The following is a 21,829-nucleotide window of genomic DNA, read 5'->3' as shown; positions in this document are numbered from 1 at the left end:
ACATCCCCATGGGAACCAGGAATGATGTACTTTGATTAACATGAGGCCCGAAAGCACTCTAAATTCCCTACGCTCTTCTATAAAAAGCTGTGCTATTTGTCCCGGGTTCCGTAAATATACCAACATATTATCAGCATACATGGAAACTATATGTTCTGAGTTGCCTATAGGGATTCCCTGATCTCCCATAGTTTTCCTGAGTGCTCCTGCGAATGGTTCCATTGCCACCGCAAATAATAATGGTGACAGGGGACATCCCTGCCTAGTGCCCCGTAGCAATGCAAACTGGTCCGACACAACTCCCCTATATCGCACTCGGGCTAACGGGTTACTATATAGTAGCTGGAACTCCTGTCATACCCCCATCTTTTGTAGAAAAGTCAAGATGTAATTCCATTCCACCGAATCGAAGGCCAGATCAATTTCCAACAAAGCTAAGGCACAATCCTCAGTGTGCACTATCGGTGCTTGCCATACATGAGCTGGCCTTAGCAGGTTATATGTTGTCTTTCTTCGAGGTATAAAACCTGTCCAGTCAGGGTGAATCAGATGAGACATGGGCGGGACCATCCTGGTTGCCAGTACCCGTCTCAAAATCTTAATATCTAAATTTAATAGGGAAATCGGTCTATAGGAGCTTGGCTGCAGTGGATCTTTATCTGGTTTTGGGATCATAGATTCTAATTGCTCCTGCATTGATCTAGGGAGAGATTTTTTTCTCATAGGCTTCAATATAAACCTCCGGTAATTTATCCACAAATAGCGGCGCAAACCGTTGATAAAACTCGGTGGGGAGGCCATCACCCCAGGGCATTTTCCCGTTCTTGGATTTTTAATAGCATATAGTATTTCCTCCCTACTAATGGGGCAGCTAAAGACTCTGCTTCCTCTGAATCTATCTGTGGAAGCTCTAAATCATTCAGATAGGACTGTATACTATCTAGTGTAGTATTCAATTCAACACTACAGATTCTTACCAAGTGTTGTGCCAAGGTATCAGCTATCGCTTGTCATGTGCCCCAACATTATTTCTCCATTGTCACCTCATAGTTGCATTTTTGGGGAAGGCATTGATTCAGACTGTATTAGTTCTGGCCTGGCGAAGAAGGCCCCAGATTTGTCGCCTTCCCTGTGTAAGCATTGTCTATAAGTTGCGTGGGTGTGTTTTTCCAGTCTACCCCATGAGTCTGTTAAATCTTCTCGTATCTTCCCCCATTGCTCCATCACCTGTGGATCTTCGTGTATGTTTTTTAAAGGTCCCCCGTTTCTGTTCCTCTGCTTTGATATCCCACTCCACTTGTTGGCGGACCCCATATGTTGACTTGATCGCCACATCCTGGATCACAACTTTCATTGCCTTCCATTCTATTACTCTAGTAGTTGCTGGTCCCCAATTTTCTGCGAAATAGTGTGTTAGAGTGTCTTGTAAAGTTGCGACATATGGAGGGTCATGTAGTGCCTCAGCTCTTAATCTCCACAATGGCACAGCTGGTCAGACTCCACCTGCTTTCAGGTTCATAAGGAGTGGGGAGTGATCGGACAGATATCGAGAAGTATGTGATCCCATCTACTGCAGTCAGCAAGATGGCTAGTTATGTGTCATATCAGCTCCAGAGGCGTCAAAGCCTCTGCCACCTCTGTGACCCTGGCTTCCCTGGAGCCCATTTGGCACCAGAGCAGATGGAAATCAGCTAATCAGAAGGTGTGTCACACTTACAGACAAATATATGGAGCAACATTTCACTCCGTCATCTGTCGGACAGCAAATTCGGAAATTGCTCCATATATTTGGTTAGAACAATGGCGTTAGGGGGCTTGACACAGCACCTGTCAGCGTGCAAACTGTTCAGATTGAAAAAAACTAAAGATTAAAATGGAACACAAGGGTGTGCATCCTGTCACTCTCACTTACACTTACAAACAGGCACATCCTTAAGGCAGGCCACCTGAAGTGGATAGTCGAAGAAGGGCTTCACCATCTTGGTTTTGATGAAACTAGGAACACTGGGTCAGGATTATGTCCACTCCTTGCAGGAAGTGGTCATATAAGGGGTATAGTCACCCCAGGGGTAAGTAGAACAGAAGAAGTACAAAGAAGAGCTGACACCGCAAGAACAGAGGACCTGCTCTGAAATTGGCACCAAACCCTGCCTGGCTACTAATAACCTCAACAATTGCAAAAATGACTCACCCAGAAGCTGTACATCCTCCCCAAACCCTTAGAGGACTGTCCCTCATTTCAAAAACCTCACATCATCTTTCTTGGGGTAGAGGAGCCCATAACCTTGCATCTGCAGGCACCAACTGCACTTGTCCGGTACTCTGTTTTGCAGGCCATCAGGCCCACCGAGGAAGCATTTCACCAGGAGGCGGTCAGCATGGTTTCAGGAAGTCAGCCTAATCTCTTCAGAGAGTTTTGAGATGCTAGACCATCCACAAGCCTCCCAGCACCAATACCTTGGATACCAAAGCAACAAAGGCATGTTAAGTGTCCAGCCCAGAAAACCAACACCACAAAACCGACCTGCTGATGAGGGACTTCAGGACCGATGGCCACACCAAACATAGCCTTGCTGCCCAGTTTCCTTCCCCGCTCCTTGTCACCCAAAAACCATGAAAGCCTCTAACTCAAGCGGCGCGCTGAACAAAACACCTCTGCAACGAGCTCCCCAGCCTTAGCCGACGGTAACTGACTGTGTTCCCTTGCTCCAGAGACTCTTATGAGATGGTTCCCCCTTTTGGTTCTGCTAGACTTGTCCCCAAGTCCCCACTTGCTGCCTTTTTGTTACAGATACCCTTTCATTGACTTTAATGTGTAGCGCTCAAGACTTCCAACTCGACCAGCAATGTCTGCACCTAGAGACCTCAGGGCCTGTAAAACCAAACTGCTGGTGGCTCTTTGTAACATGGCTCCCTAAGCACCTTAAGTACTAAAAGGCACCTTCAACCATCGTTCACAAGTATGCATATGCAATGTATGTTTCTCCCAAAGGATAACATAACCACGTTTGAAGGTCCTACCTCAAAAAACATTATTTGAGCATTTAACTGATTTAATGTGAAATCTGTTTCTCTGAAAGTACTTACCTGATTACAGTGATCTTGGTGTATATAAATCTGTGCTATTTTTCTAAATTGGTCACAAATTTATTCTTGAGTGTGTGTCCCATTTATTGACTTTTAGCAACAAACGCTTAACTCTCCCCTCTGATAAGCCTAAGACGCTCAATCACACTACAGCAAATAGAACACTTGGGATTACTAAAATAAGCCCTGTAAACCAAAATCGGTCATCTGGTTTTTTTGCATGGTGTGCCCCTACATTGGCCCACTACATAAAAAGATAGCTTCCTACAGCTCAGCAAGGTGACTTTCAAATAAATGAGCCCCTTTGTTTCCATATTCTCACACCTACTCTTCAATCAAAATCATCAATCAAAAATACTTTTTTTTAAATTAAGAAACGTAATCATAGAGGGGAGGAGCTACGCAGCAACCAAGATGGCCGCATAGGCTCCCGGCTCCGCCGACCTCCGTCGGCTGCTTGATGATCCTGCCAGATATCCTGATTTTACGCCCGACCACCATGTGGATGAACTGTTGCTGAATCTGACGGTGCGGTCCCGAGAATTTTATCGCCCAGGTTGACGGAGTTGTGTCTAAGCATGGGTGGAAAATCTGTTCCGCTCGCGGATTTTGCGGATTTTCGGTAAATTCGCAATCCGCGAACACTCGCGAATTTACCGAAAATCCGCAAATTTGCACGCAGCGGATTTATTTTTCTTGGTGATACAATTTTGCGGCGTGCGTTGTAAGTTCGCAATTGCGAACATGTAGGTGCGGCGGGCAGCAACAATCTCGCACTCGCGAAATTACAAAAATTGCAATTCTGCACAAGAAATCCACTAGCAAGCAGCATAGACCTTCTGAAAATGATGATTTTTATCAGAATAACTCCTCAGGTTGACATTTGCCTGCACTTTTTTGGATTTGAGGCCTTTTGGCTTTCTTTGGATCACTTTTGGATTAGAAATCAACTTTCACAAGTAAGCTTGTTTGGGGCATTACAGTTGCTGTAATGCTGTTCTGCTGAAAACGAGTTTTGCAAAAGTGAAAGCATTCAGCAGGTGCAAAAGTTCAAACTCATCATTAGTAACCATTCCCTGTAGTGCTTCCTGACTGGGGCCCCTCCAGAGTTCAGTTGCTAGTTGCAACAATTGTATGACCCTGCTCTGACCCTCACAGCAGGCTCATAGAATAGCTACAAGTAGGCCACAAAGGTCCTGGAAAAAAAAATTGCACTGCAACAGAAAGCAAATTACAGATAAGGAAGCAGGTGCCAGACTGGAATTTTAAAACAGTGACACATTAATAAATCAACCCCAAATTAATTCATGTCAGTTGAAGCAGGGCAGGTGTGCTTGCTTTTTCCCCCCATAATCTACAGTGATGATGAACCAGAGGGTGACATTGATGTACCAGAGGGTGGCATGGGTGAAACAGAGGGTGGCAGGGGTGAAACAGAGGGTGCTGGGAACATGTGATGATGAACCAGACGTAGAAACAACATAATCGCGACCGTTGCGAGCCGACATGTAAGTCCGCAATTGCGAACTGGTACAAAACCCTCGCAAACTGGCAGAAATCCTTGCAAACACAAAAAAAAAATCCACAAAATTCGCAGTTCAGTTGCTAGTTGCAACAATTGTAAGACCCTGCTCTGACCCTCATAGCAGGCTCATAGAATAGCTACAAATAGGCCACAAAGGTCCTGGAAAAAAAATTTGCACTGCAACAGAAAGCAAATAACAGATAAGGAAGCAGGTGCCAGACTGGAATTTTAAAACAGTGACACATTAATAAATCAACCCCAAATTAATTCAGATCAGTTGAAGCAGGGCAGGTGTGCTTGCGTTTTCCCCCCATAATCTACAGTGATGATGAACCAGAGGGTGGCATTGATGTACCAGAGGGTGGCAGGGGTGAAACAGAGGGTGCTGGGAACCTGTGATGATGAACCAGACGTAGAAACAACATAATCGCGACCGTTGCGAGCCGACATGTAAGTTCGCAATTGCGAACTGGTACAAAACCCTCACGAACTGGCAGAAATCCTTGCGAACACAAAAAAAAATCTGCAAATTCGCGAAATTCGTCCATGCTTAGTTGTGTCGTGTTTAAGATCTCGGCCTAACCCAGCTTCTGAGCCGGGGCCTCGAGTACTTGCCCAGCCGGGTTGCAGTTGAATAACATCGGCCGTGGGACTCAGACAGGGTCCGGTCTCTTGCAGTGGAGGTTATCCTGCCTGTTTTTGGTGGCGAGCGTCTGGTCTGTTTTATACTGAAGGAGTGGTTTAAGGTTTAAGGTTTGTTTATTGTACAGTTAATTAAAACTCACAATTATAAAACGTACAAATTTTTTAAAAAGTCAGTGTCTTCGTTAAAACAAGTAAGGTGCAGTGGTTCAAAATGTAAAAAGTCTCAGCTTTAGTTGCATAAGAGTCTGTGGAGTTTTTGTGGGCTTAATGCTTCCTCTTTTGATCGCCATGATTACCAGGGGTGTTTGTTTTGTTATTATTTTACTTCTGCTAGAGAATACCCTCTGGTTTTTTCGTTCAGTCTTTTGGCCACTATATCAAAGTATTTTGTTATTCGGCAATTTAGCTGAGTTTCATCAGGGTTAAAACAGAGCATCACGGCCTGCCTGCAGCTCATTATGCCCTTCTGGTTCCATAAAGCTCGAAGCTGGGAGCGCCTTATGTCCTGAAGGTTTGTGCAAATGCAGATAATGTGTATAAGGTCTTCTTTTGCAGAGAGACAGAGGCGGCAATGATTTGCAGGATTTTCCCTTGTCCATGGTGCCAGGTGCAGGGCTATGGGAATTCTACCCATGAGCATGTTAAGAAACTTGTTTTTTGTCTTCTGTGTGAGGCCCATCGTTAGGTAGTCTTGTGATTTTAGAGCGCTGTAACCGTTCAGCACCACCCAACCGTGCGCTCTCTTAGCTAGGGTGGCTTTGTCCTCAATTGATGAAACCATCTTAGTGACTTTTGACACCACTTTTTTAAAGGTACGAGGGTCAGTTGCCGACTCCCATAGGTCTGCAAGTCCTAAGACCTTCAGTGAGTCCATTAAGTAGGTCCTTGCAGGTGAGTTGTCTCTTATGTTTAGTTCCGTCCATAGATGAGCTTTTAAGGATCCATGGTCCGCGTCTCTGATTTTCCGCCAGCTTTTTAAGTATGCGCCTCTTCTCTCGACCTCTTGTTTCTGCAGGCCGAATTCGAGCCGAATTTGTGCTGGTGATGAGTTGATGGGGAGATGAAATATTGCCCTGTATGCTCGACTGATGGTTTTATCTAATGTTGTTGCGTCTTTTCCTCTCATGGCCTCGCTGCCGTAGGTGAGCATGGGCTGTAAGCGAGCTCTTATTACCTGTAGGAGAGGGCCCAGGGACTGGTCTGGGAGTGCTTTCTGCAGAGGCTTTATCGATAGGTGGAATGTTGTGCCCTTTCGGCGAATGGCCTCTAGTTGTTGCTTGAAGGAGCCATTGCCATCTATTATGACGCCTAGGTATTTGTAGGAGGTTACCTGGTCTAACCTCTGTCCGTTCAGGAACCATGTGAGTTTCCGTTTTTTGTGATAGTTTATTGTCATTACTTTTGTTTTGTTTAGGTTGATGGTTAATGAGTTGATTTTTGAAAATGCGTTGGTTTTGTTGAGGAGGTGTTGAAGACCGATGGGGGACCGACTGATGAGGACTAGGTCATCAGCGTATAGAAGGTTTGAAAGCGTGATGTTGCCTAGTCTTGGAGCATGAGATTTAACTGTCTCCAGTTCGTCGGGGAGGTCTGCGAGAAAAAGGTTAAACATCATGGGGGCTAGGACGCAGCCCTGTTTCAGGCCTTTACTGGTCTTAATTTGTCTCGAGAGATGCGAGCCAGAACCCAGCTTGATTCTGACCCAGGTGTCGGTGTATAGCATTACAAGTTGTTGTAAGAGTGGGCCTGCGATTCCCCATCTGTCCAGCATCCGCCAGAGTTTTTGCCGATCCACATGATCGAACGCGGCACTATAGTCAATGAAGCACGTGAAGAGTGCACCCTTAGAGGTTTTTTGCAGCGTCGGCCAGAAGGGTGCGCTCTTTCTTTACCTCACCTGTAGAATAAATTACTGAGTGTGTAAATATTGCATCAGGACTTGTTTTTAGAAATTGTATATATTTTACTGGGCGCATTTTTATAATTCCTGAAATCGCGACCTAGAAGGTAAGAACTACTTCACCTCCAGGGTCTTACTCTTTGCCTGATCCTACCGGCGCAGCCGAATTGAGGCGCTGACGCCGGTAGTCGCGGAATTACCGCTGCCATCTTGGGGAAGGCAGGGTAGCGGTCCAGCTTCTGGACGATTCCCGCCCTCCCGCCTTACTTAAGGACTGAGCTACGTCCTTCCTGTAAACTGTAAGCATCTTTCCCCTGAGGCGGAAGCCGGGGGCGCTCTTTCTTTACCTCACCTGTAGAATAAATTACTGAGTGTGTAAATATTGCATCAGGACTTGTTTTTAGAAATTGTATATATTTTACTGGGCGCATTTTTATAATTCCTGAAATCGCGACCTAGAAGGTGAGAACTACTTCACCTCCAGGGTCTTACTCTTTGCCTGATCCTACCGACGCAGCCGAATTGAGGCGCTGACGCCGGTAGTCGCGGAATTACCGCTGCCATCTTGGGGAAGGCAGGGTAGCGGTCCAGCTTCTGGACGATTCCCACCCTCCTGTCATGTATAAAAGCAATCATTCGACACGTCCGCGCAGCGGGCGGGCGCAGCGGGCGCGCCTAAGGCAAGCCCGTCTGCGCCCGTCCGCGCCTGGCACGGGCCTAGGGCCAGTCCCCCTGCCCAGGTGACTAACAAGAACCGCGTAAGCTGGACCAGAGAACAGCTTCTACAAATAGGATCGGGCTCTTGTGCAGCATCTGCCCGTTGCCACCCAAGTAACTTAGACGGCCACTCCTTCCACTGTCTTCAATGCAAGTTGACTCTCCCTCCCTGGAGTAAACGCATCCCGCCACTGACTCCCGCCCCGAGCACTGTACGCACATTAAAAGCAGCTCTAGTTAATTGCAGATCTCTCCCTCGTCACGCAAATGAAATTTGGTCGACTCTGACCACTTACAGCTGGGACATTTTATTCCTCACGGAGACTTGGACAAAAGACACTTCAAATCCGGATATCTATCTAGCCACCCCCCCGGACTATCGCTTCTTGGGTATTAACCGAGAGGGTAAAACGGGGGGTGGACTGGCCATTTTGTTCAAATCTCACCTTAATATCACCATTAAAAAACTCACTAACATCGGGCTGATTGAAGCCATGTATTTTTCGATTGCAGATTCCGCGTCGGTCTATTTAACCGGCATTTTAGTCTACAATCCACCAAAAGCATCCCCCTCCTGCCTAACGCAGTTGGTTCATATCATAACGGACCTGTCTCTCAAGCACCCGCACTTTATAGTATTAGGTGATTTCAACCTACACAGCGAGGATCCTACCTGTACCCAAGCCACTCGATTCCTCGACTCTCTCCAGAGCCTGAGCCTGACGCAACTAATCCAAGGCCCGACGCACGTGGCTGGCCATACATTGGATCTAATTTTTTCTAATCTCCCGGGTATCATCACCCACCCCACCCTTCCCCTCACCTGGTCCGACCATTATCTTCTCTCGGTCGACATCCCACTTCCTCAGGCACCTATTCCGGTGGAACTGGGAACAGACCACAGGAGAAAATGGCACAAAGTCACGCGCACTGCCCTAGAACCTGTCTTTAGATGCCCTCTGGAGCCTCACATAGAGAACATCGATGTCTGCGTTACCAAGTTCAATGCGACCTTACTGTCTGCGATTGACGGTATCGCTCCATCTTTACCTATCTCTTCTGCGAGATCCCGTCCCTCAGCTCCTTGGTTTTCAGCAGCCCTGCGTGAAGAAAAAAGCCGCTGCAAAAAATTAGAACGCAGCTGGAGATTAACATATGATACAGAGGCAAAAATTATTTACAGAACGGCCTTAAAGAAATTTACCAAACAAAAAAAATCCGCCATGAGAGAGTTCTTTGCATCGCAAATTAAATACGCAGACAACTCGGCAAAAAAAATTGTTTAAAATTGTTAAAGACTTTATCAAACCGCCTGCCATGACACCTAATAATCTAGCCAACCAGTCTCTTTGCAATGGACTATCAGACTTCTTTCAGGAAAAAATAGAGAAAATTGCATCTTCCTTTCCTCCAGTCGCGGCATCTGAACACTCCCTTTCCCCTGCTCCAATCAGCCATGGCACTGTTCCTGCCCTAATGGCGTTTAAGGACCTCACCCCAGATATTGCACTTAAACTACTTACACAGTGCAAATCAGGCTCGCCTCTGGACCCGGCCCCCCCTAAGGTCATGAGTGATCTGGCTACCCTACTGATAGAGCCACTTACTTCGTTATGGAATGCCTCTTTACATCTAGGCCAATTCCCCACTGCCTGGAAAGAAGCTATGCTTGTGCCTATTCTGAAGAAAACAGATGCGGACCCCACGCAATTTTGTAATTATCGGCCCATCTCTCTCCTTCCGAAACCAGCGAAGGTCTTGGAAAAGGCCGTCCAATTACAACTCGCAGAATATCTAGAGACCAATTCCTTACTCCATGACTCCCAGTCTGGTTTCCGCACGGGTTTTAGTACGGAAACCGCACTGCTAGAAGTAGCGGAGACCGTTCGAGAATGTGTGGATAAGGGCGAGGAGGCCATGCTGGTCCTCCTTGACCTATCCGCCGCTTTCGATACGGTGTCCCACAAAATACTTTTAGAACGACTGGAGCAGATTGGACTGGGCGGCACTGCCCTGTCGTGGATTAGTTCTTTTCTCCAAGGACGATCACAGAGGGTCCTTCTCAGACCGTTTAAATCTGGGTGCAAACCTCTTGTTTGTGGAGTCCCGCAGGGCTCAGCCCTGAGCCCACTATTCTTTAATGTCTACCTGGCCCCTTTGGCCAAGGTAGTGGAATCATGTGGGGTCAGAGTGATCTCTTATGCTGATGATACACAGCTGATATTCTCCTTTAGAGATCACTCTGACTCCAGCCTCTGCAGCTTTCGCCACTGTCTGGGCGAAATCTGCTCTTGGATGGCTTCTAACCATCTTCGACTCAACACCGACAAGACGGAGGTCCTGTTTTTTGATCAAAAAATGACCATACCTCCCATACTATGGTGGCCAACTGTACTCAACCCCCCCCATCCCGGTGCACACCGCCCGCAATCTGGGGTTCCAGTTCGACGACACGCTCTCCTGTAGCCCTCAAATTAACAAGGTTACAGCAGCCTGTTTTGGAAAATTAAAGATGATGAGAAAGATCTTTCCATTTCTGCCGATGGACGCGCGCAGAACGGTTACTCAGGCCTTAATAACCTCCCATTCGGATTATGCCAACAGTCTCTACGGTGGGGCCCCCTTGTATCAAATTGAACGCCTTCAAGTAGTTCAAAATGCGGCAGCAAGACTGATTGGCAATATCCCTTTCCGGCATCCGATCTCAGCGTTTCGCAAAGAGCTTCACTGGCTTCCTATAGCCAGCCGCATCAAGTTTAAAACGCTCATTCTGGCTTTCCGAGCTCTGAATGGAACCGGACCAGAATATTTAAGAAGGAGATTGATACTATCTCACTCAGTCAGAGACTTACGCTCCAACAATCTACGTCTCATGATTGTTCCACGCTTCCGCCGCACAAGAATGGGTGGCAGAGCCTTTGCAGTCCTCGCTGCCAAACATTGGAACAGCTTACCTTTAGACCTCAGATTTGCCCCATCCGAAGCACTGTTCCGTGGCCGTTTGAAAACGTGGCTATTCTCATCAATTTAGATAGATCCTCCTTTTCCTGCCTACAGCCTTAGCGCCGGGACACCCCCGATGGGGGTAGCCGCGCGCTCTACAAGATTCATAAATAAATAATAAATAAATAAAGGGTAAGTGCCATGATGTTGGTTGAGGTGCCCTGGCCGCTGCGGAATCCAGCTTGGGTTGCTGCGATGATGTTTTTTTCTGATGCCCAAGATGTTAGTTCCTCCAAAATGAGGGCTGCGTAGTATTTGGCCTCTGTATCTATGAGGGCTATAAGACGATAGCTGCTCGGGTCGTTCCTGGGTCCCTTTTTGTAGATCGGGCTTATTATTGAGCCTCTCCAGGAAGTTGGTATACTTGCAGTTCCTCTTATTGCGTGAAATACTGGTGTCAGAGTGTTGCACCAGAAAGCAGGGTCTTGCTTGTATAGGATCGGCGGTATCCCGTTGGGACCAGGGGCCCCCTCAAGTTTGCCTTTCTGGATTAGTTTCCTTAGCCTGTCTGGTTTGACCTGGGGTGAGTTTATTTCTCGAAGCGCAGTTGGGTCCAGTGTGGGTGATTGACCTCTAGCCTCGGGTGGGGTTTGGACCTCGATTGGTTTAGTCCTGCGGGCTTGGGTCTCTTTAAGGCGAAGTGTGCCTAGGTTGTCGGGGCTTTGATACCCTGCGTCTGGCCTGTCTTCCCCTTTTGGCTTGACCGTTGTTGGGTCCGCTGCGTTAAAGTGAGCTGATAGATGAGTAGCCCAGTCAAGTTCGGAAATATTGGAGTCAATGCCTTTGTGACCTGGTTGTTGGAGACTATGGATGATCTTCCAGAAGCCGGAACTGTTCTTCTGTTTGGAGTTGGGGAGGATTTTTGCCCAGAGGTCCTCGTTTAGTTGCCTTTTTCTTTCCCAGGTCTTCTTTTTTAGTAGTGCTTTTAGCTTGCGGAGGTTCTTTTGAGAGTCCTCGATGTTAGGGTGTTTTCGGAGTTCTTTGAGGGTCTTTTTTATTTCTCGCTTTATCTTTTTTGTCTCTGCAGTTGTTATTTTTCCGTGTGTGATCCTGGCGATGTTATTGCCTTTTTGGGTTTTTGTCTCTGTTGCATGTTTGGCTCCTATTTCCGTTACGAAGTCAACCCAGGCGTCGAGGGGGTTGTTGTTTGAGCTGAATGTCTGATGTATGATTGTTTTAGCGCTATTTAGGAGATTCTCAGGCTCTGTGGTTTTGCATCTTATTCTTCGGTAGTTGGTGGTGTGTTCTGTTGCAAGGTATCTTCTTGCAGCTGCTTTGTTTACGCTGGTCAGTTCAAGAGTGGATTCTAGCGGCAGATGGTCACTTTGGGTGCTAATTCCTATCTTGAACGAGCTTATCTTCTCGTACAGTGGGAGTGATACGAGCATAAAGTCAAGGTGTGAGTAGGTGCTTGATGAAAAATAGGTTGGTGCTGGGGGGATGTCCTCAGTGAGTCGTCCGTTGAGCGCTCTCAGGTTTAATTGCTCGAGATCTTGTACAAGCTGGGTTGCGGTTTTGGTGTGTCTGTTTCGGGGGGGGAAAGATTGGCTTGGGATTTTCCAGATGGTGTCCATTTCCTTTGTCATTTCGTCCGTGGTATTATCTCTGAAAAGGTTAAGATTGAAGTCTCCTGCCACAAGTACATTCTCCTTGTCCCCCTCGACCATGAGCCTTGTCAGTTCTTTGACGAGTTCTCTTGACCTTGATTTTTTGTGCTTCGGATGAATGTATGTATTTATAACGTGTAACTGTTGAATGACCTGTTCTTTTTTAACTGCGAATGATATAAACTGTATTTCGTTTGGTGGGGTGATGTTTGCTTTTTTGATTTCCGTTGCGCCGATGGTAGATATTGAGGAGAGTATTGCAAGTCCTCCTGAGCATCGGCCATATTGGGAGCCTCTGGTTGCCGGATGGATCAAAGTTGTGTAGCCTTGTAAAGGGATATCGTTTGGTTCCCATGTTTGCTGGAGGAGGATCAGGTCAAAGTTGTTAAAGTAATTTTGTGTGTCTGGGTCATCCAGTTTGTTTGAGAGACCATTAATGTTCCAACTGCATATTTTGATTTTGGTGAGGGTGGCCGTTGGGTCGGATGCTAAGAATGTCACTTTTTGTCAGTTGGGGTCTCCTCCAGGTATAGTGCGTGTGATTTTGAGACTGCTTAATGTTGATTGCTGTGTGGGGGGGTTGCAAGGGGATGGTGAGTATTTGTCCAACCCTTGGGAGTGGCTGAGCGCTTCTTTCAGTATTGATTTGGCCGGTTGGGTGTGTTCTTGGTTCCTTTCTTCAAGGAGCAGAGTGGGGTAGGGTGGCTTTTTTTCTGGTTCGAGTTTGATTCCCCACAGTGAAAAAGTAGGTGATTCGTTCATAATTGATTTTGCTACCTCCCTTGATGACCATGTGGTCTTTGTTGTTTCGTTTCCTTGTGGGTGGGGGGCTGATTGAAATTCGAGTGTTAACAGATCGGTGGTTTTTATGTTTTTTAATTTCTCTATTGAATTGATGAGCTTTAAAATGTTGCCCCTGTTTAAAGTGTCCACTCTTCCTCTGGAGATAAATTCGGGGATGAATAAGATTGTGTCCGTGTCCTTTTCGCCCAGGGGAGGTGTTTGCTGATGCTTTTGTTGCTCGGTTTGGGTATTACCGTGTGACTTATGAATGGGCGGAGTTATTGTTCCGCTATTGGATGCGACCCCTTCCGGTTTCTCCTTTATCTGGCTGCTTAACCCTTTCGATGCTGATGACGAGCTCAGCTCGTCATCACCCACAGGTGTCATGTGCTGATGACGAGCTGAGCTCGTCATGCAAACAGCAAAATGGTAATTCCCAGCACAGGTGGGGGAAAACGCCTAGCAGCCAAGAGGTTAACGAGAGGGCAACGCTTGTTGATCGGTGATTCTGTGTTGTTTCTCTAGTGTTGGTCTCATTTTTGTTGCAGGTGCATTTTTCTGAGGAATTTTTTGTTGTCGCTTCGGTTCGTGTTGCTGTGGGATTCGCTCGGGACTGTCTGCTTGCTTCCGAGGTTGTTTGTGTTGTTGCCTCTTGACAGGCCCGTTGCCCTTTTTGTTCCTGTCCTGGTGGGTTCCCAGTTGCCGGTTTAGATGGTTGGCAGGCTGGGTTCTGCTCTGAGTAGAGGCTGGGGGCCTCTTTTAGGAGTATAAAGGATCCCGTTCCTGCTGCTGTTGGTGTCTTTGTTTGCAATGGGTTTATAGGTAAAGATGGGAGATTTGTAGGTTCCTTTTGGTGCTTACTGTCACCTGGCTGCTCCTTGTCCCTCGGTGTGGTAAGTAGATTGTGCTCTTCTCTACTTTCCAGTTCAGCTGTTTTCTTGTTCTGGCCCTTTCTTTTTTGCTTGCGTCGTGCCTGTGCGTTAGGTGGGTTCTCCAGTGCTTCGGTTTGTCCTCTTTTGAAGATGATCCGTGGCAGTTCTTCGGGTGAGCTTATGATGGGTTGGGGCAGGCTCCACTGCATGCTTATTTTTATTTTGTGTGGGTCTTTACTGTTTTCTGGTGCCCCTTTGAGGTGTGGGGTGTCGGGCCATCTATTTGGTGATGGAAGTTTCGTTGGGGTTGATTCTATTTCGGTCTTGATATGCCTTTCAATTGTTGAGGGGGGCTTTGTGATGTTTGTTTTTATGTCCTCCAAAAGGTTGCCCAGCATCGTGGGTATAGTTGATAGTTTGTCGATGATTGGTGAGCAGATGCAGTTGGTTCTTTCAATTTGAATTAGGTTAGCTGACTCCTGTCCTCTTTTTATTAGGCCGTTAAGGTCAGCTAGTTTTCTGTCAATCCCCATAGTGGCCTCTGCTAAACTTTGTAGGACTGACAGCTGTAGATCGAGCTTATCTGATTGGTACAGAAGTGCTGTTGAGGATAGCTGTATTGTGTTGAGTAGGGTTGCCCAGAACGGGTTAGGGGGATCTCCGGTCCCCTCTGTTGGCAGATGGGAGTTTTCTTCGCTGTTACCTTTGATGGGTCCTGTGACGTTATATGTTGCCACTAACTCGCTCCATTCTTGAGATACCAGGAAAGACGTGTCCCTGTCTGGGGAGCTTTGAACCCCTCTTGCTATGTTCAGTGGCGAATTTGCAGGGACAGGTATTGGTCCCGGTGTGTCGGGAGCCTCAGTGTGGCCTTGAGTTTTTTGTTCCGAATGGTCGATTGATGCTAGTGGGGGTGCTGATTCTTGGGTTGTTAGTGCTGCTGCCGCCCCTTGGTGTGTGTGTGGGGAGGAATTGGTTGGAGATAGATGTTTTTTGTTGCTATCGGGCCCCGAGGGCCCTGCCAGCTCTGACAAGTGATGGTTCCTTGATGTGTCCTCATTTAGTGAGGGACTTGTTTGGATTGCTTCCTCTTTGCGTCCATCTATGCTCCCCTTGGTTGGTTCCTCTGGTAGGGGGGCTTAGCTGGTGTTGCCTTCTAGTCGCTCCTGTCTTCTGGTTTCTTTTGCCCCATTGTCCCCTACGCCTGCTTCGCCTCCTGCGTCATTCATTCTTTCCCTTGGGGTCGGTGCGTTGTGTGTTTCTGCTACTGAGTAGCTCGTAGTTTGTGGCAGAGCGTTGTATGCATTGGCGGGTTGTAATGGAGATTGGAGGCCTGTAATGGAGTCATTTGAGGAGAAGATGACATTTCCTGGGTTTTTTAGGAAGGCAAATTTTGTGTAGATTTTCGGCTGAAAATTGTGTATTGTCTCCATTTGCTGGCCCACTACATTGAGTAGTTGGTGGGTGTTTTTCCTTTTGTTGCTTCTGGATTGTTCTAGAGGTTGGGTTTGGCTGTGATTGATGTCCTTATCGGGTTGTTGATCACCGGTTTGCGGGCCGTCATTTGTGATGGTGTTGAATTCTTTACTTGTTGTTTTGTCTTTTTCTTTTTTACTGTTGGTAGCTCGCTTATTTTTTTCCGGTGACGCTGAGCTCGTGGTTGTGTTATTTCTTTTTCGTTTGGCTGGTTGCTTTGTTGGGGGTCTTCGTTCCCTACCCGACCTCATGGTGATCCGGTGAGTTCCTCTCAGGGGCTCAGGAAGTCACTCTGTGTCTCCGTGCCTGTGTCTGTGTCGCCGAGGCTGTGCTGCTTCTGCTGCAGCTGCCGTGGACCGTTGTTCAGGTTCAGGTACAGGTGCCCTTTAGCGCTGCGACGGTTTGGCGTGAGTTGCAGCGTCTCGGGCTTCTCTGCTGCCGGGCTGGGACGCTTCCTGCAGGTGGGCTGTTAGCGTGGTGCTGCGAAGGCGGTAGACTGTGGTCTATTACCTTCTCCGGCAGCTGTTGCACTGCTTCGAATGCTTCGAATGCCCTGCCTTGGATAGGTGGGGGGAGGAGGGCTGCTGCAGGTGCCTACCACTTGGAGCCCCAGCCTCCTGCCTGTTGTCTCCTCGCCCGCTCTTACTGTTCTCACTGTTCTTGCTGATTTCTCTTTGCTGTCAGTGGGTGTCTTTAACGGGGAGAGTGTGGTAGAAGAGTGAGGGTGGGTGGAGGTGGAGATAAGGTGAAGGTAAGGTTGTCGCGTACTCACTCTCTCCGCCGTGGTCGCGTGGTCACGCTCACCGCTGTCAGTGGTCAGATCGGATCCCGAATCCCGGGTTTTTGCCAGCAATTCCCTGGGACGCCAAGCTGATCTCTCAGCCGCCCGCCTTCGCTCGCGGGCAGATGAATTGAATCAGCTCTGCGCTTGATGCTGGCTGCTGTTTGGATGACTGATGGTGCACAGCCTCTCTGAAAACTCAGAACATTTCTCTGCTCTGGCTCGCTGCTGCTCGCTCTTGCTTGCACTTTGTTTCTGATTGTTGCCTGATTGTTGCCCAATTGTTGCCTGATCAGGTTAGTTCACTTCTTTCACTTCTTGCTTACGTGGCTCTTGGTTCGTGGCCCGTGTTTTGAGGCTCTCAGCCGAGCTGGGAGAGCTGGGAGAGCTGAGGCGGGAGGCTGGGCGGGTCTACCAAGCAGGGCTGGGCTGGGCTGCTGGGCTGTTAGGCTGCCGGTTGCTGGTTACAGGCTGGTTACGAGCCGCCTCGAGCTCATGCCCCCGCCTGCCCCCGCCTGCTCCCGCCTGCTCCCTCGTCGCCTGCCGCTTTGTTGCTCCTATAGCTGGGAGCCGGACCAACAGCCTGGGGGGTGCTCCGGGTGCCCCGAGAGCCCCGAGTGTGTGGTGGAGGTTCCGTGCCTCTAGCGCCGTGAGCCTGGGTGCCAGGGGACCGGGGGACCGGGTGCCGGTATCTCGAATTGGCTCCTGCTGTGGCTCTCCCTTACAGCGCTCGGGGCTTACAGCGCTCGGGGGCCGAATTTTTGTCTCCTCGACCTCGGCAACTAAGCGGTCGAGCTCACCAGAATGCAGCTGCTGCCGCCAGCCCTCGGCCCGCTGCTCGTCTCTGTGCTCTGTGCTCCGTGCTCTGCAATAGCTCAATAGCTCAATAGCGCCACCTCCAGTCCCCACAGAACTGAAGGAGTGGTGATAGGCTTAGTCTGTGGCTGTGGGGGGGAGTCCCCGTCCCCGGTCGCCACCTCCCAGGTCTGCTGGGCCGGCGCCCTCGCTCGCGGTGGCGTACTGCTGACCGATAATGCACCCTCCGTTGCCGTCCGCTCCGCTCTTGCCTCTTCTCCCGGAGAGACCCGGCTCTCTCAGGAACCCGCCCATGCTTGAAACCGAGCGAGTGGAGGCAGATCAGACGAACTGTGAGCCGTCCTTGAAGACCGTAACGGCCGCCATCGGGGCACTTCAATTGCATCTGGAGACCATTGTCTTTAAAATGATCGCTGGTGATATCGAAACTGAGCTCTGTTCTTTTGCATGACTTTCAACGAACTGATTCTCCCACGATGCCCGTAGTAAAGGAGGATGGAGACCCCGTGTGCGATAAAGTTTTGACGCCGTTGACCTGTTTGCAGAATACTTGCGGAATTGTTTCTCTGGTGGTATCGCTGCATTCACCATCGCAGCCGATTGTTGTGGAGCTACCTGGTTCTTCACTCCTTGAGACTACGACTAGCAAAACCGAAAGTCAATAGCGTCCCTTCCCGCCCTTGTGGTTCTTTTACATCTACGGAGGAAAGGATATCTGGACTGCATGTCGGTGAGGGAGATCTTACCGGTGGCGGATGCTTGCAGAGATTCAATGTGTTCGACTGGTCTCATATTAATCTTAATTGAACTTCCTACGAACTTTGACTCTCCTAGGGCGGTGAGGGTGTTACCGGTCAGAGTCCGCATGAAAGATCGGAGGGGTCAAGGATGAGACTGTTGGTCTGGGTTTGAATTCAGGGCTTTAGAGGACAAGGGACTCGCTAACGTAATGCTTGCGGGAGGTTGGGCGGTGTTCAACGTCTCCCCTGTCTGGCTCTGTCTATAATATTTATGAGTTTTCTGTGGTTTTAGGACAGGGGTTGCTCGTTTCAGGCGGGGGGGGGGGGGGGGGGGGGGAAGGTGACCGGGAGTTTGTATGACATTCTCCTCCTCCATTCTTCTTTTACTTTTTGTAGTTTAGTTAGTCGGGGCAACAGGCACGCTGCTAGTTGGGGTTAGGCGAATGCCACATGCAGGGGTGCAGGGTGGGGGGATGGGTCTATGGTTTTGTTAGTTAGTTTAGTTTTAATGGTTTCTTTATTTCACACTTTCCTTTCACTCTCCTTTCATAACGTTGGGTTATTATCCTGATTTCGTATGTATTCCAGTATCTGGTAACCGTACTTCTTTTTCTATCCTGGCGTCAATGGGTGGGCGGGGTATGTGTGCGGGCGACTGCGTTGGGTTATAGATTGCTTTGTCGTACATCCTGTTTTGTGCTTGCTAGCGCAGGCGTCTCGGTCGTTCCCTTTAAATTGATCTGTGATTATTCTATTTTTGTACCTGCTCACTTTATCATAGTGTTTGAATGTATGGCACCAGATATTTCTGTTTCTTTTTCCTTGCTTTTTAGGTTGGGGTTAAACATAAAATGGAACCTTCGTCATATCCTATACCGTGTTGTGAGTTCAATGCAATGTTTATCCTGATTCGCTGCTGGACCTCAGGGTTGTCAGCTGAAGAGCTGTGTCATTTGATAATATAGTGGGTCATATTCTTGTGTTGCGGCCGGCCCCTGCGGTTGTTGGCCCGTGCTTGTAATTTTATTGAACTGTACAATAAAGGTTTAAAAAAAAAAAAGAAACGTAATCATAAAAGCACATATTACATAAATCACAAAAAGACCAAAGCATTTTTAAAATTTATGGATTTTTCAACACAAACAACTTTTTTTTAAAGGAATTATCTGCGAGACCAATTGCCTGATCTTTAAGAGTCTGTAGAAAAATGAGAGCAGGTCTGCATCGTCTAAAATTATAAGTGTTCACAATTGGCAAAAAGACAGTGCTAGACAGGTCTAGAAAGGCCAGGTACAACAAGCAGTGAAAACGAATAAAGGAAGTGTTGAAAAAATAACACAGATCTATACAATCCTTTATAATTTGCATTATTAGCATAAGAAAACTCATAATTATACAAGTTAAATAAGCATAATTTAAAATGGTTATTACACTTGCCCACTAAGGCTTGTATTTCTCAACTATCTACGACCAGGCACACCTCACAGTTCAGTAATAGCTTCAGACAGATTAAAAAACAACAACTGTGTCCGTTGTGCTTGATATCAGTCACTTCACAAGTCTCCTGCACCAGCACTATAGCGAAACTCAGTAAAGGAAGGCCAGGCTCTACACTCATTCCTGGCTGCATAGCCTGCAGGGTTCCAGCTTACCACCATGATAGACCAGAGCTTTGATCAAAAGACAAATCTTCTATATAGAGAGCCTGTGGGATATTTTTAGCCAGGATTGTCTTCTGTACGGGTCAGATGATAAGCCACCATAGCATGCCATGCCTTTTAGAATAGTCCTGTCATGTATACCCCATTTTACATACATTGTACCATCCACACGCCAATAACGATTCTAAACAGGAAACCTTTTAGCTAGTAGCATGCTCCTGCCTCTTTGACACCAGGCTCCCGATACTCTTATCATAATTCCTGTACCTGACGTACATAAACTTGTCCCCACACATGGCAGGACTTTTCTGTATAAGGGTCACCACTTTTTCATCCGTGGCCAACAGCCAGCTGTGCATGATCGCATTTGTGTAGAAAAGCATTGGTGATTGTTTTCAAAACATTTATGATTGTTTTCAAAGCATCCATGATTGTTTTGAAAAACACATTGATTCTAGAAAACCCCCTGGAGTGACCACTTTAGTGTAAAAGACCCTCACTCCCCCCTACAAATTAGAGAATTCCTTCTAGGCTGGACCGAGGTTCTGCATGCTGATAATTCGACAAGCGGCAATCCGACATCCCTTGCGGGGTGTTGTCCTCGGAGCAGAGACATGGTTCTTCTTTTTTTTACCATCTGGTGAGAGGTTGGCAATTTCCTGGGGGAATTCTTGGCTACATCTTAGCACACCCATATGTGCATATACATGCTTTACCTACATATCTAGGCTAAGTACATTTAGGCAAGGTAGGTAAGCGGGGCATTGTAGGAGTACGCCAATGCTATCGTTTTAAATAACCAGCTTATGTCATCTTTTTATTACTATGGTAGAAATGTATCTAGTGTTTACGATATTGGTGCTTCCAATCACTTTTGTCTGCTCCTGTCTTCTGATTGTCGCCGCAAATATGTTTTACATGAGACTGACGCTTGGCCAATAAATAATTATTGAAAATGTCCCAATGATCATTCTGTGTGTATTCTGAGAAAAAGTAAGCACTAGTGACTGAGTGAAAAAGTGCTGTACTGTTTTCTACGATACCTGAGGAAACAGGGTTATCATCTTTAGTGGCTGCCAGAAACTACCTACACCACTGTAGGATACAGAGCAGTGGTAGTGGCACTGTAGAGCTAGCTGGTCTAACAGCTGACCTATCATGTGGGGGATTCCTGAATCTGTTGGCACACCAAGCCCTCAGTTTGAGTCATCCAACACATGCTAGTCCTGGGAGGTCCTAGGAACTACACGAAAGGTGCAGCCAAAGTTGGTTTGGTTCTTATATTAAGAGTTAAAATCTGATAAGTTCAGTCGTGCTTTCTCAAAATGCCCTACACACACTGTTCAGAGATATCTGAAGTGGGAAGGGATATCAGCCTCAGCTGAACAGGTACACCCTGTGTGTTGGCTGAAGGTTTAAGACAAGCTTGTAAGTTCCCACATTGTACAAAACCTTACCTCTTACCAATGTTACTATCTTCTCCTTAAAAAATGCCTGACCCTGCAAGTTCAGGAGAAGAGGAATTAGCGAACGCTCTTAACATTACCAAAAACGGCAGAGAGGCAGTAACTATGAAATTATTAGAACATGGCGTACCTGCAACAGGCAGCTATGTTACGTTCGTGATTGAGGTACACAAGGTGTTCGGATCAGAAGTATGCTATTCTTGGGTGAAATCCCCGCCTGCAGATCCAAAGAAACATTTGTTTCACAAATACATTGAAGTGAACCCACCGGAAAGATATATTCCGTACGAAGACTTACCAGCAACACAGAAACTGGTTTAAAGGCACCCTCCCACACACAACAGCTGTCATAAGACTCGTCCGCTCAGCACAAGAGGAGCGACATGGCCGGTATTAGCGGCATACACTCCACATCCTGAGATAGACACACTCCCAGTAGAGGAAGTGCATACACTATTTAAAGAAATAGTCAGGCTATACAGACACATTGTCCACTTCGTCATGCGAAAACTCACAATCCAACCTGCGCGAGCTGCACCAGCTGGTCAACATCAGACCACACCCACAATTAGCCCACAAACACTAAAAGCAATAATGGGTGAATTCCCATCAAAATGGCAACAAATACCATTCTGGATTGCACAGAAAATTGCACAGATGGAAGCAGTGTTCCCACATAAGGGTCAGCAGGAGAAATATAGAATGTTAACAATTTGCTTGCCAATGGGAATGGTTCCCTCAATTGAGGAT

This window comes from Lissotriton vulgaris, chromosome 11, assembly GCF_964263255.1.
Source record: "Lissotriton vulgaris chromosome 11, aLisVul1.2, whole genome shotgun sequence".
In the NCBI taxonomy this organism is placed as follows: domain Eukaryota; kingdom Metazoa; phylum Chordata; class Amphibia; order Caudata; family Salamandridae; genus Lissotriton; species Lissotriton vulgaris.
This window is presented reverse-complemented; position numbering follows the sequence as displayed.